Here is a 15857-nt window from a genome sequence, read left to right on the forward strand (position 1 = left end):
TTTCTGTTCCCCATGGCTTAGTATCTAGCCTGCTCAGTGTATCTACATGAGAGCTAACAAACTTATTGACTATTTTTACACAGACACTAAATGTAATTTAAAAAGCCACATATGTGGGAAATTAACCTTTATATGCCATTTTAACCACTTCAGCCCCGGAAGAATTTACCCCCTTCCTGACCGGGCCATTTTTTGCGATACGGCACTATGTTGATTTAACTGACAATTGCGAGGTCGTGCGACGCTATACCCAAACAAAATTGACGTCCTTTTTTCCCACAAATAAAACTTTCTTTTGGTGGTATTTGATCACCTCTGTGATTTTTATGCTATAAACAAAAAAGATAGACTATTTTGAAAAAAAAGCAATATTTTTTACTTTTTGCTATAATAAATATCTCCAAAAAATATATAAAAAAAACACATTTTTTCCTCAGTTGAGGCCAATATGTATTCTTCTACATATTTTTGGTAAAAAAAAAAAAAAATCGCAATAAGCATATATTGATTGGTTTGCGCAAAGATATAGCATCTACAAAATAGGGGACATATTTATGGCATTTTTATTATTTTTTTTTACTAGTAATGGCGGCGATCTGCGATTTTTATTGGGACTGCGACATTGAGGTGGACAGATCGGACACTTTTCACACTATTTTGGGACCATTGACATTTATACAGCGATCAGAGCTATAAATAGCCATGGATTACTGTATAAACGTCACTGGCAGGGAAGGGGTTAAAACTAGAGGGTGATCAAGGGGTTAAATGTGTGTCCTAGGGAGTGATTCTAATTGTGGGGGGGATGGGATTGCCTGGGTGAGGAGACCGATTGTTGTTCCTAAGCATTAGGAACAACAGATCGCTCTCCTCACCCGACAGAACAGAGATCTGTCTGTTTACATTGACAGATCTCCGTTCTCTCCTTCTCAGGAGTGATCGCAGGTAGCCGACGGCCATCGCGCACTGGCTCCTACATCACACGGCGGGCACGCGCATGCCCTATGCTCCTTAAAGCGCCCGCCGTACAGCTAAGGCGATTTGCGCAGGAGTGCCATTCTGCCGCCGTCAATCGGCAGCGGGCAGTCGGCAAGTGGTTAACCTGTGTGTGTCACCTTATGTGTCTGTACCAAGGGCAAACATTCCAGGGCGTGTAAACTTTTGATCAGAGCCATTTGGGTGATTTCTGTTATCATTATGATTTAAAAGGAAGCCAAACAACTATGTGATAATAAATGGCTTTATATGATCACTATCGTTAAATAAAAGCCCTTTTTTGGCATGATCAGTCATATTTTCAATGTCAATGCCAGAATCTTCACAATTTCTGTCAGGGTGTGCAAACTTTTGAGCACAACTGTATATTGATCCAAGCTAGAACAATGTATCTATGCAAAGAAAAAAAAAATCCCTGGAATTGAGCTTTAAAGCCAGTGTGGCCTTAGCCTTACAGGCAGAGTTGAGATTTGCATAAAGTTTTAGGTGGCTATATTTCTGGATCTACCTTTTGCTTTGGGATGTGGTTTTCACTGAAGGTAACCTTGCATATGCATTTCTTCATCCTCTACGTCAAGGTTTGTGACATATTTATTTTAACTAATCTCAACTACCATAAACATATCAAATAAATTTGTATGACACTCGTATTATAAGGCTGTTGTACACTAGAATGTGGGTGCACACCCCATACCACCCGTATCATTCCTCCTGGTACCCCCATTCCACTCTTTCTCTTTTATTTATGGCATTTCATTCCATCTTAACATACCCCTACTGAGTGTTTCCTGTCTGACCCTCACCCCATGTATCTTTTGTAGTTAATGTATTGGTATTTTAAAGTTTAAAACCTGTACATCTGTATGATTGTGGATTTGTATATGCCTGGTGATAGGCTGATATGTGCATATGTAAAATCTATCCAATAAAAAAAAAAGAAAAAAGGCAATGGTGTATATGTGTTATACAGTTTTCATTTTATTGAACCATTCTTGGATGCTAAAAAACAGCATATCATATGTGATATCATAGCTTGGGTCACAGAAGAAGTACCTCAGACATGAAATATGAACAAAGCATATCCTTCTATACTGTGTACTTGTCTATCCAGGGCACTGAGTGTGATTTCTCTCTGCTGCCCCACTCCTCTGCTATCTGTATGAGTCGCTTCTGACAGGTTTTCCTGACACCAAGAGGTAAAAAGGTGACAGAAGAGGAGAAGAGAGCTCCAGTACACAACCTTCCTCTGATCTCCTCAGCTCTATGTGTTCTCTGTGCACTGTGTGAAAGGGGGGGGGGGGGTTGTTGCTTTCCTCCAATCAGGGCTCAGAGCTCTCCTCACTAAGTGCTGCAAGATGAGACTTCAGATCCCAGCCCCTCGATGTGTATATTACAAATACATTTTGTGGCATGTAAAACAATTCCGGTATATGTTACTTTATGGTGTATTTAGTGTTCTAGAAAAACTATCCTTAAAGTTTTTAAAATTGTATTTAACTCTCTAGGAAACCAAGTGATATAGCAATTGGTCCTATTATGATTGGTGTCCTGTTGCCCCCAAAATGCACTTCTTTATGCTGGCTGTAGCTCCACCCCACTATTAAGTCCAAATTATGGGTGTTCCTAGGGGGGGAAGCTCTGTGTAAAGTATCTGCTGATGCATGTAAAGGTGATACATTACACAGAATTGCAGCTCTTTATCATATGTAATGATGTTTGAATTCCTTATACTTCCTTTGAATTACATAATAATCATTGGAACAAAACCACAGCTCTAATGAATCTTTTACTTTAATGAATGAACAAGCAGTGCTAACCATTCATTCACAATAATGACAGATCACCCAGAACTGCGGTTCTGTGTATCTATCCGCAGCTGCTTTTACACATACACAGCGCAACCAATGAATCACACAGTGTTGCAGCTCTGTGTGAGCTTTCATTATTAATGAATGATTGTCAATGTTAGGCTGGTGCAGTGTATGACATAGCCTGACAGTGCTGATCGCTCATTCATAAAACTGACAGCTCACACTGCGCTGCACTACTGTATGATGCATTGGTGTAATGCCCTGTACATACGGTCGGACATTGATTGGACATTCCGACAACAAAATTCATGGATTTTTTCCGACGGATGTTGGCTCGATCTTGTCTTGCATACACACGGTCACACAAAGTTGTCGGAAAATCCGATCGTTCTGAACGTGGTGACGTAAAAAACGTACAACGGGACTATAAACGGGGCAGTAGCCAATAGCTTTAGTTTCTTAATTTATTCTGAGCATGCGTGGCACTTTGTGTGTCAGATTTGTGTACACACGATCGGAAATTCTGACAACGGATTTTGTTGTCGGAAAATTTTATAGCAAGCTCTCAAACTTTGTGTGTCGGAAATTCCTATGGAAAATGTGTGATGGAGCCTACACACGGTCGGAATTTCCGACAACAAGGTCCTAGCACACATTTTCCATCTGAAAATCCTATCGTGTGTACAGGGCATAAGAGTGTAAAAGCAGCTGCTGATAAACACAAAAAAGAGCTGTAGGCTATGTGATTTTTTTTTTTCATGAATGACAGCATTGGTCTCCAGAGGGGTGCCTGCAGTCAGAGACCAGACCTGTAAATAACAAATCTACCTCCTTTCTAGTTGTGTTGACAGATAGGGAAGAGCCTGTCCAATCCTGTTGCGTAAAAACTAAGACTAATGCCCCATACACACGGTCGGATTTTCCGACGGAAAATGTGTGATAGGACCTTGTTGTCGGAAATTCCGACCGTGTGTAGGCTCCATCACACATTTTCCATCGGATTTTCCGACACACAAAGTTGGAGAGCAGGATATAAAATTTTCCGACAACAAAATCCGTTGTCGGAAATTCCGATCGTGTGTACGCAAATCCGACGGGCAAAGTACCACGCATGCTCAGAATAAATAAAGAGATGAAAGCTATTGGCCACTGCCCTGTTTATAGTCCCGACGTACGTGTTTTACGTCACCGCGTTTAGAACGATCGGATTTTCCGACAACTTTGTGTGACCGTGTGTATGCAAGACAAGTTTGAGCCAACATTCGTCGGAAAAAACCTAGGATTTTGTTGTCGGAATGTCCGAACAAAGTCCGACCGTGTGTACGGGGCAATAGAATTGAAAGGGACCAAGGTGTCCATTTATGAAGCAGTGAAAAAATTTCACTGCTCTATTCTGCATTCACAGAGGAGATCGTTCTCCTCTGGATGCCAGTTTATGAAGCTTTGTAGATTGCTTCTCCTTTGGAGGAGTGAAGCAATCTACAAACCCTTCAAACAGTGGAGAACGGCCCCGATACTAGAATATCGCAAGACTTTACGAGATTACAGTACCAGTTTATTAACCACTTCAGCCCCGGAAGATTTGGCTGCTCAATGACCAGAGCATTTTTTGCGATACGGGACTGCGTCGCATAAACTGACAATTGCGCGGTCGTGCGACGCTGTACCCAAACAAAATTGATGTCCTTTTTTCCCCACAAATAGAACTTTCTTTTGGTGGTATTTGATCATCTCTGAGGATTTTATTTTTTGCGCTATAAACAAAAAAAATGCGACAATTTTGAAAAAAACACAATATTTTGTACTTTTTGCTATAAAAAATATCCCCAATTTTTTTTAAAAAAGCTATTTTTTCTCAGTTTAGGCTGATATGTATTCTTCTACATATTTTTGGTAATAAAAATCGCAATAAGCGTACATTGATTGGTTTGCACAAAAGTTATAGCGTCTACAAAATAGGGGATAGATTTTTGGCATTCTTATTTATTTATTTTTTTTAATAGTAATGGCCGCGATCTGCGATTTTTTATCGTGACTGCGACATTATGGCGGACACATTTGACACATTTTTGAGACGACTGACAATTATACAGCGATCAGTGCTATAAAAATGCACTGATTACTGTATAAATGTCACTGGCAGGGAAGGGGTTAACACTAGGGGGCAATCAAAGGGTTAACGGTGTTCCCTGACTGTATTCTAACTGTAGGGGGAGGGGATGACAGATGTGGTTTCTAGCTAATAGGAACACATGATCTGTCTCTCCACACAGAACAAAGATGTGTGTGTTTACACACACACACATCCCTGTTCTGCCTCTCGTGCCCGCGATCGCTCGTGGCTGGCGGTCATCGCGACCGTCGGCCATGAGCATTGGCACCCCTGCAGTGTAGCGCGTGTGCGTGCGCCTGCTATCCCGCTTGAAGGAGCCGACATATAGCTACGACGGCTCGCAGGATCATGCCGATCTGCCGCAGTATAATGACGGCGGCTGGTCGGCAAGCGCTTAAGCAGTGATAAGTTATCACTGCTCAGTACACGGACAGACGGCGTGGTTAATGCTAACAAAATAAAGAGTCCCCTACATAATATATATATATATATATATATATATATATATATATATTATATATACACACACACACACCTTATCTATACATATATACACACACATTATATATGTATACACATAAATATGACAGGGGAGCATGGTTACTGTCTTGGGCGGTCTGATCGAGGTAGAAGGAAGTTAATAATTTTCTTCTTTCCCCCTCAAATCCCCTGGGATTCTCTCTTCTCTCCCCGATTCTCCACCTCTGAGCTGGTGAATCGGGGAGGGAAAATTCTGAGATCGCACCTTCATAAACTGGCCGTTTCTGTGTCAGTCAATGAGGATTCTCAGTGTGCGGAGATCATCTGCGGGAGAACATGTTCAAACTTGTTCTCCCCGATTATCTCTGTTTCATAAACCGTTTATGGACTGTGATCAGTGGCGATCCTCGGGATCACCGCTGTTCACAATTTCATAAATGGACACCCAAGTGTTATATATTATATTATATTGAATATTATAAAAATATTGTTTGGGTACAGTGTTGTATGCGCAATTGTCATTCAAAATGCGACAGCGCTGAAAGGTGAAAATTGGCCTGGGCAGGTAGGAGGTAAAAGTGCCCAGAAGTCAAGTTGTTAAAGTGATTTTAAAGCCTCAAGCTTTTTCACCTTAATGCTTTCTATGCCGGTGTTCTGACGAGAAAGGTCCCCCCATCGGATAGTGTCCGCCCTGTACTGCGCAGGCGCAGCGCTTCCGCAGTATGGAGGACAAAGGAGACGTCGAAAGTCTCTGAAGATGAAGGGCTGTTCATGAGCTATACACGGCGCCTGCGCACTTAATACTACATTTTGTCACACGTTCCCGATGCTTGTGGTGGTGGATTTCTCAAATGGGCGTATCTTTGCGGGACGTGTTTACACAACTCAAGGGTGAGTTTAGCTATGTTGATGGGTGGGTTTGGTGGACCTATTTAATCAGCTGGTTAAGATATATTGTAACTTTGAACTAGCTGCTGTTATCACCGCCCCAGCTCTGGCCATTGTGTAGGCACACCGCTCCTTTCAGAGTTGTACGAGCATCAGGAGAGTGCGTGAGTGTGTGACAGAATATAGTATTAAGTGTGCAGGTGCTGTGTATAGCTCATGAACAGGCGTTCATCTTCGGAGACTTTCGGCGTCTCCTTTGTGCGCCTGCGCAGTACAGGGCGGACACTATCCGATGGGGAACATTTCTCAACAGGACACCGGCCCCCCTTTTTTTTTTACCTAAACCCGATCTGGGGCTAGTTTTGGGGGAAGCTCCGCTTGTTTGATCCCCCCCCCTCCACTGCCACATTTGGCACTTTTTTTTGGGGGGGGGGGGAGCGGGTAACTGGTTTTGACAGATACCCGCTCCCACTTTCTGGTAAAATTGCCGCACAGAGATCTGCATCATTTCCAGGTCCCTCCTCCTTCCCCCTGCTGCCTTCTGGGACCTGCGTGTGTCCCAGAAGACGATGAGACCATTCAGAAAGTGCAGCACGACTTGCGCATGCGTAGTTGGAAACCGTCCGTAAAGCCTTCAGGCTTCACGCCATTTTCCCTTACTTGCAATGCCAGTGCCTGCACCCGAAGCCGATGGATGAATCGGCTTGGGGTGCCGACATCATGGGATTCCTGGACAGGTAAGTGTCCTTATATTAAAAGTCAGCAGCTACGGTATTTATTACAGGATCACAGAATTTAGTAGCAGATATGAGAGCAGCATGAGGGGGGGGGGGGGGGGGGGGGAGGGCACTGGTACGAGCAGACAGGCAGGGAGGGGAGGGGGGAGGAGGACAGAGGGGCCACAGACACAAGAGAGCAGGGCTGCAGATGATGGTGGCACGTACTATGACCACAGTGTCAGGGCTCAGCAGCCCTGATATAAATGTAAGGAGCACATGACACTGGCTCTATGTCAGGAGTACAGGACACCAGTTCTATGTCAGGAGTACAGGACACCAGTTCTATGTCAGGAGTACAGGGCACTGGCTCTATGTCAGGAGTACAGGACACCAGTTCTAGGTCAAGAGTACAGGACACTGGCTCTATGTCAGGAGTACAGGACATTGGTTCTATGTCAGGAGTACAGGACACCAGTTCTATGTCAGGAGTACAGTACACCAGTTCTATGTCAGGAGTACAGGACACCAGTTCTATGTCAGGAGTACAGGGCACAGGCTCTATGTCAGGAGTACAGGACACCAGTTCTAGGTCAAGAGTACAGGACACTGGCTCTATGTCAGGAGTACAGGACATTGGTTCTATGTCAGGAGTACAGGACACCAGTTCTATGTCAGGAGTACAGTACACCAGTTCTATGTCAGGAGTATAGGACACCAGTTCTAGGTCAAGAGTACAGGACACTGGCTCTATGTCAGGAGCACAGAACACTGGCTCTATGTCAGGAGCACAGGACATTGGTTCTATGTCAGGAGCACAGGACATTGGTTCTATGTCAGGAGTACAGGACATTGGTTCTATGTCAAAAGCACAGGACATTGGCTCTATGTCAGGAGCACAGGCTTTATGTCAGGAGTACAGGACACTGGCTCTATGTCAGGTGTACAGGACACTGGCTCTATGTCAGGAGTACAGGACATTGGCTCTATGTCAGGAGTACAGGCTCTATGTCAAGAGTACAGGACATTGGCTCTATGTCAGAAGTATAGGACACTGGCTCTATGTCAGGAGTACAGGACACTGGCTCTATGTCAGGAGTACAGGACACTGGCTGTATGTCAGGAGTACAGGACATTGGCTCTATGTCAGGAGTACAGGACATTGGCTCTACGTCAGGATTACAGGACACTGGCTGTATATCAGTACAGGACACTGGCTCTATCTCAGGATTACAGGACACTGGCTCTATGTCAGGATTACAGGACACTGGTTCTATGTCAGGAGTACAGGACAATGGCTCTATGTCAGGAGTAAAGGACACTGGCTTTATGTCAAGAGCACAGGACATTCGCTCTATGTCAAGAGCACAGGACACTGGCTCTATGTCAGGAGCACAAGACACTGGCTCTATATCAGGAGCACAGGACACTGGCTCTATGTCAGGAGTACAGGACATTGGTACTATGTCAGGAGCACGGGACACTGGCTCTATGTCAGGAGCACAGGACATTGGCTCTATGTCAGGAGTACAGGACACTGGCTTTATGTCAAGAGCACAGGACATGCGCTCTATGTCAGGAGCACGGGACACTGGCTCTATGTCAGGAGCACAGGACATTCGCTCTATGTCAGGAGCACAGGACACTGGTTCTTTGTCAGGAGTACAGGACATTGGCTGTATGTCAGGAGTACAGGACACTGGCTGTATGTCAGGAGTACAGGGCACTGGCTCTATGTCAGGAGTACAGGGCACTGGCTCTATGTCAGTAGTACAGGGCACTGGCTCTATGTCAGGAGCACAGAACACTGGCTCTATGTCAGGAGCACAGAACACTGGCTCTATGTCAGGAGCACAGAACACTGGCTCTATGTCAGGAGCACAGGACATTGGCTCTATGTCAGGAGTACAGGACACTGGCTCTATGTCAGGAGTACAGGACACTGGCTCTGTGTCAGGAGCACAGGCTTTATGTCAGGAGTACAGGACACTGGCTCTATGTCAGGTGTACAGGACACTGGCTCTATGTCATGAGTACAGGACATTGGCTCTATGTCAGGAGTACAAGACATTGGCTCTACGTCAGGATTACAGGACACTGGCTCTATGTCAGGAGTACAGGACATTGGCTCTATGTCAGGAGTACAGGACTTTGGCTCTATGTCAGGAACACGGGATATTGGTTCTATGTCAGGAGCACGGGATATTGGCTCTATGTCAGGAGCATAGGACACTGACTCTATGTCAGGAGTACAGGACACTGGCTCTATGTAAGGAGCACGGGACATTGGCTCTATGTCAGGAGTACAGGACACTGGCTCTATGTCAGGAGTACAGGGCACTGGCTCTATGTCAGGAGTACAGGCTCTATGTCAAGAGTACAGGACATTGGCTCTATGTCAGAAGTATAGGACACTGGCTCTATGTCAGGAGTACAGGACACTGGCTCTATGTCAGGAGTACAGGACACTGGCTGTATGTCAGGAGTACAGGACATTGGCTCTATGTCAGGAGTACAGGACATTGGCTCTACGTCAGGATTACAGGACACTGGTTCTATGACAGGTGTACAGGACACTGGCTGTATATCAGTACAGGACACTGGCTCTATGTCAGGATTACAGGACACTGGCTCTATGTCAGGATTACAGGACACTGGTTCTATGTCAGGAGTACAGGACATTGGCTCTATGTCAGGAGTAAAGGACACTGGCTTTATGTCAAGAGCACAGGACATTCGCTCTATGTCAAGAGCACAGGACACTGGCTCTATGTCAGGAGCACAAGACACTGGCTCTATATCAGGAGCACAGGACACTGGCTCTATGTCAGGAGTACAGGACATTGGTACTATGTCAGGAGCACGGGACACTGGCTCTATGTCAGGAGCACAGGACATTGGCTCTATGTCAGGAGTACAGGACACTGGCTTTATGTCAAGAGCACAGGACATTCGCTCTATGTCAAGAGCACAGGACACTGGCTCTATGTCAGGAGCACAAGACACTGGCTCTATGTCAGGAGTACAAGACACTGGCTCTATATCAGGAGTACAGGACACTGGCTTTATGTCAGGAGCACAGGACACTAGTTCTATGTCAGGAGCACAGGACACTGGCTCTATGTCAGGAGCACAGGACATTCGCTCTATGTCAGGAGCACAGGACACTGGTTCTTTGTCAGGAGTACAGGACATTGGCTGTATGCCAGGAGTACAGGACACTGGCTGTATGTCAGAAGTACAGGACACTGGCTCTATGTCAGGAGTACAGGACACTGGCTATATGTCAGGAGTACAGGTCACTGGCTGTATGTCAGGAGTACAGGGCACTGGCTCTATGTCAGGAGTACAGGGCACTGGCTCTATGTCAGGAGTACAGGGCACTGGCTCTATGTCAGGAGCACAGAACACTGGCTCTATGTCAGGAGCACAGAACACTGGCTCTATGTCAGGAGCACAGGACATTGGCTCTATGTCAGGAGTACAGGACACTGGCTCTATGTCAGGAGTACAGGACACTGGCTCTGTGTCAGGAGCACAGGCTTTATGTCAGGAGTACAGGACACTGGCTCTATGTCAGGTGTACAGGACACTGGCTCTATGTCATGAGTACAGGACATTGGCTCTATGTCAGGAGTACAAGACATTGGCTCTACGTCAGGATTACAGGACACTGGCTCTATGTCAGGAGTACAGGACATTGGCTCTATGTCAGGAGTACAGGACATTGGCTCTATGTCAGGAACACGGGATATTGGTTCTATGTCAGGAGCATAGGACACTGACTCTATGTCAGGAGTACAGGACACTGGCTCTATGTAAGGAGCACGGGACATTGGCTCTATGTCAGGAGTACAGGACACCGGCTCTATGTCAGGAGTACAGGGCACTGGCTCTATGTCAGGAGTACAGGACATTGGCTGTATGTCAGGAGTACAGGACACTGGCTCTATGTCAGGAGTACAGGACACTGGCTCTATGTCAGGAGTACAAGACACTGGCTCTATGTCAGGAGTACAGGACACTGGCTCTATGTCAGGAGTACAGGACACTGGCTCTATGTAAGGAGTACAGGACACTGGCTCTATGTCAGGAGCACGGGACACTGGCTGTATGTCAGGAGCACGGGACACTGGCTGTATGTCAGGAGCACGGGACACTGGCTGTATGTCAGGAGTACAGAGCACTGGCTCTATGTTAGGAGTACAGGACACTGGCTCTATGTCAGGAGTACAGAGCACTGGCTCTATGTAAGGAGTACAGAGCACTGGCTCTATGTCAGGAGTACAGAGCACTGGCTCTATGTCAGGAGTACAGAGCACTGGCTCTATGTCAGGAGTACAGAGCACTGGCTCTATGTCAGGAGTACAGAGCACTGGCTTTATGTCAGGAGTACAGAGCACTGGCTCTATGTCAGGAGTACAGAGCACTGGCTCTATGTCAGGAGTACAGGGCACTGGCTGTATGTCAGGAGTACAGGACATTGGCTTTATGTCAGGAGTACAGGACACTGGCTCTATGTCAGGAGTACAGGACACTGGCTCTATGTCAGGAGTACAAGACACTGGCTCTATGTCAGGAGTACAGGACACTGGCTCTATGTAAGGAGTACAGGACACTGGCTCTATGTCAGGAGCACGGGACACTGGCTGTATGTCAGGAGCACGGGACACTGAATGTATGTCAGGAGCACGGGACACTGGCTGTATGTCAGGAGCACGGGACACTGGCTGTATGTCAGGAGCACGGGACACTGGCTGTATGTCAGGAGTACGGGACACTGGCTCTATGTCAGGAGTACAGGGCACTGGCTCTATGTCAGGAGCATGGGACATTGGCTCTATGTCAGGAGTACAGAGCACTGGCTCTATGTCAGGAGTACAGAGCACTGGCTCTATGTCAGGAGTACAGAGCACTGGCTCTATGTCAAGAGTACAGAGCACTGGCTCTATGTCAGGAGTACAGGGCACTGGCTGTATGTCAGGATTACAGGACATTGGCTGTATGTCAGGAGTACAGGACACTGGCTCTATGTCAGGAGTACAGGACACTGGCTCTATGTCAGGAGTACAAGACACTGGCTCTATGTCAGGAGTACAGGACACTGGCTCTATGTAAGGAGTACAGGACACTGGCTGTATGTCAGGAGCACGGGACACTGGCTGTATGTCAGGAGCACGGGACACTGGCTGTATGTCAGGAGCACGGGACACTGGCTGTATGTCAGGAGCACGGGACACTGGCTGTATGTCAGGAGTACAGGACACTGGCTCTATGTCAGGAGTACAGAGCACTGGCTCTATGTCAGGAGTACAGAGCACTGGCTCTATGTCAGGAGTACAGGACACTGGCTCTATGTCAGGAGTACAGGACATTGGCTTCTATGTCAGGAGTACAGGACACTGGCTCTAGGTAAGGAGTACAGGACACTGGCTCTATGTCAGGAGCATGGGACATTGGCTCTATGTCAGGAGTACAGGACACTGGCTCTATGTCAGGAGCACGGGACACTGGCTCTATGTCAGGAGTACAGGACACTGGCTCTATGTCAGGAGTACAGGACACTGGCTCTATGTCAGGAGTACAGGACACTGGCTCTATGTCAGGAGTACAAGACACTGGCTCTATGTCAGGAGTACAGGACACTGGCTCTATGTCAGGAGTACAAGACACTGGCTCTATGTCAGGAGTACAGGACACTGGCTCTATGTCAGGAGTACAGGACATTGGCTCTATGTAAGGAGTACAGGACACTGGCTCTAGGTAAGGAGTACAGGACACTGGCTCTAGGTAAGGAGTACAGGACACTGGCTCTATGTCAGGAGCATGGGACATTGGCTCTATGTCAGGAGTACAGGACACTGGCTCTATGTCAGGAGTACAGGACACTGGCTCTATGTCAGGAGTACAAGACACTGGCTCTATGTCAGGAGTACAGGACATTGGCTCTATGTCAGGAGTACAGGACATTGGCTCTATGTCAGGAGTACAGGACACTGGCTCTATGTCAGGAGTACAGGACACTGGCTGTATGTCAGGAGTACAGGACACTGGCTCTATGTAAGGAGTACAGGACACTGGCTCTATGTAAGGAGTACAAGACATTGGCTCTATGTCAGGAGTACAGGACATTGGCTCTATGTCAGGAGTACAGGACATTGGCTCTATGTCAGGAGTACAGGACATTGGCTCTATGTCAGGAGTACAGGACACTGGCTGTATGTCAGGAGTACAGGACACTGGCTCTATGTAAGGAGTACAGGACACTGGCTCTATGTAAGGAGTACAGGACACTGGCTCTATGTCAGGAGTACAGGGCATTGGCAGTTATGAAGGGGAAAACTGATACTGAAGTACATGTGAAGGGAAGATGACAGTGTGATTTATGTCTGGGGGATATAACACTCAGGTCTGTATCCGGAGGACTGGGGTCTACAGCCAGACAATATGAGACAATGGGCTGAATGAGGGGAGGAGGACACTGCAGTATGGAGGGAATCAGGAACTGCAATACATGTCAGGGAGACACTGGGGGCCCCATATGAAGGGAATATCACACAGGTGTGAATGTTGGGTGACTATCACTATTGGGTGTATGTCAGGGGAATTTCACACTGGGGTGAATATTGGGTAAATATCACACTGGGGTTAATGTTGGGTAAATATCACACTAGGGTGAATGTTGGGTAAATATCACACTAGGGGGAATGTTGGGTAAATATCACACTAGGGTGAATGTTGGGTAAATATCACACTAGGGGGAATGTTGGGTAAATATCACATTGGAGTGAATATTGGGTACAAATCACGCTGGGGTGAATGTTGGGTAAATATCATGCTGGGGTGAATATTGGGTAAATATCACACTGGGGTGAATATTGGGTACAAATCACACTGGGATGAATGTTGGGTAAATATCATGCTGGGGTGAATGTTGGGTAAATATTATGCTAGAGCTGCACGATTCTGGCCAAAATGAGAATCAAGATTTCTTTGCTTAGCATAAAAAGGTTGCGATTCTCGCGACGTAAAATCGTTCACATTATACAAAAAAATGGGCTAAGTTTACTGGTTAGTTTTTTTTTTTTAATTCATTAAAGTAATTTTTGCATTTGAAAGACCGCTGCGCAAATATGGTGTGACATAAAATATTGCAACAACCACCATTTTATTCTCTAGGGTGTCTACTAAAAAAATATATATAATGTTTGGGGGCTCTAAGTAATTTTCTAGCAAAAACAAATTATTTTAACTTGAAACCAACAAATGTCAGAAAAAGGTTTAACGTTTAAGTGGTTAAACTTTTTTCACTCACACACAGTCTATTCCATTGACAAATTGTTACAATGTTTACACTTAAGTTCAACTGATAAAGAATGTTTTGATTCTTGGCAGACTGCCCAGTTTTTCTCTTCCTTTCTTTTGATGGCTGTGGCTTCAGAAGAGCAGAGAGAATTCCTTGCATAGAAAGAATTGTGAAACACTTTAGTCAAGATCGCGATAACGATTCTTGATGATTAATTGTGCAGCTCTATATCATGCTGGGGTGAATGTTGGGTAAATATCACGCTGGGGTGAATGTTGGGTACAAATCAAGCTGGGGTGAATGATGGGTAAATATCACGCAGGGGTGAATGTTGGGTAAATATCACACTAGGGTGAATGTTGGGTAAATATCATGCTGGAGTGAATAGCACACTGGGGTGTATGTCAGGTGTATATCACACTGGAGTGTGTTCTGACATGTTCTAACCTGCACCCTCCTGGGTCACAGACCAGTTGGCTCAGTCTATATGGAGTAGTAGAAGAAATAAGATGTGTGTGACAGGGACCTGGAGCAGCGGATTAACATCACATTTTGTGTGAAAATTGGTAAAAGTGTGAGTGAAAGGTTAGCTCTGTTATAGCAGGTTTATGGGGAACCTTCCATGAAGAAATCCAGTGTTATCTAAGGAGGGATGGGAAGATAATAACACAAAGTACAGATACAAATGTGGACAGAGGGATCCCTGGTATACTCATGCTGGGGTTCATAGAAGACGGGACAACCACCACCAACATTGTCACTGGAGATTCTCAGGAGGTTATAGGAAAACTCTGCATTCCCCACCACAACCCTCCTCTACACACATTTGTTTTTTTACACTCCATTCTGGGATTTAAATGATCACACCTCGTATGTCAGGTGAATATCACTTTGGGGTGAATGTCAAGTGAATATCACTCTGGGGTGAATGTCGGGTGAATATCACTCTGGAGTGACTGTGGGGGGTGAATGTCAGGTTAATATCACTCTGGGGTGAATGTGGGGATGAATATTACTCAGGGGTGACTGTGGGGGGTGAATATCACTCTGGGGTGAATGTAGGGGATGAATATTACTCTGGGCTGACTATCACTTTGGGGTGAATGTGGGGGGTGAATATCACTCTGAGGTGTGAATGTGGGGGGGTGAATTTCACTCTGGGGTGACTGTGGGGGGTGAATATCACTCTGAGGTGAATGTGGGGGGTGAATATCACTCTGAGGTGAATGTGGGGGGTAAATATCTTTTTGGAGTGAATATTACTTTGGGGTGTGAATGTGAGGTGAACATCACTCTGGGGTGTGAATGTAGGGGGTGAATATCACTCTGGGTGTGAATGTGGGGGGTGAATATCACTCTGGGGTGAACGTGGGGGGTGAATATCACTCTGGGGTGAATGTGGGGGTGAATATCACTCTGGGTGTGAATGTGGGGGTGAATATCACTCTGGGTGTGAATGTGGGGGGTGAATATCACTCTGGGTGTGAATGTGGGGGGTGAATATCACTCTGGGGTGAATATCACTCTGGTGTGAATGTGGGGGGTGA

General features: G+C 46.0%; 1 protein-coding gene across 2 annotated transcripts in view; it reads right to left on the reverse strand.

The window, feature by feature from the left end:
- GGA3 (golgi associated, gamma adaptin ear containing, ARF binding protein 3) overlaps positions 1 to 15857 on the reverse strand; it is a 93090-nt gene that overhangs the window by 76880 nt on the left and 353 nt on the right. The gene's annotated exons all lie outside the window — the stretch shown is intronic.

The sequence above is a fragment of the Aquarana catesbeiana genome, linkage group LG12 (assembly GCF_042186555.1).
Source record: "Aquarana catesbeiana isolate 2022-GZ linkage group LG12, ASM4218655v1, whole genome shotgun sequence".
Lineage (NCBI taxonomy): Eukaryota > Metazoa > Chordata > Amphibia > Anura > Ranidae > Aquarana > Aquarana catesbeiana.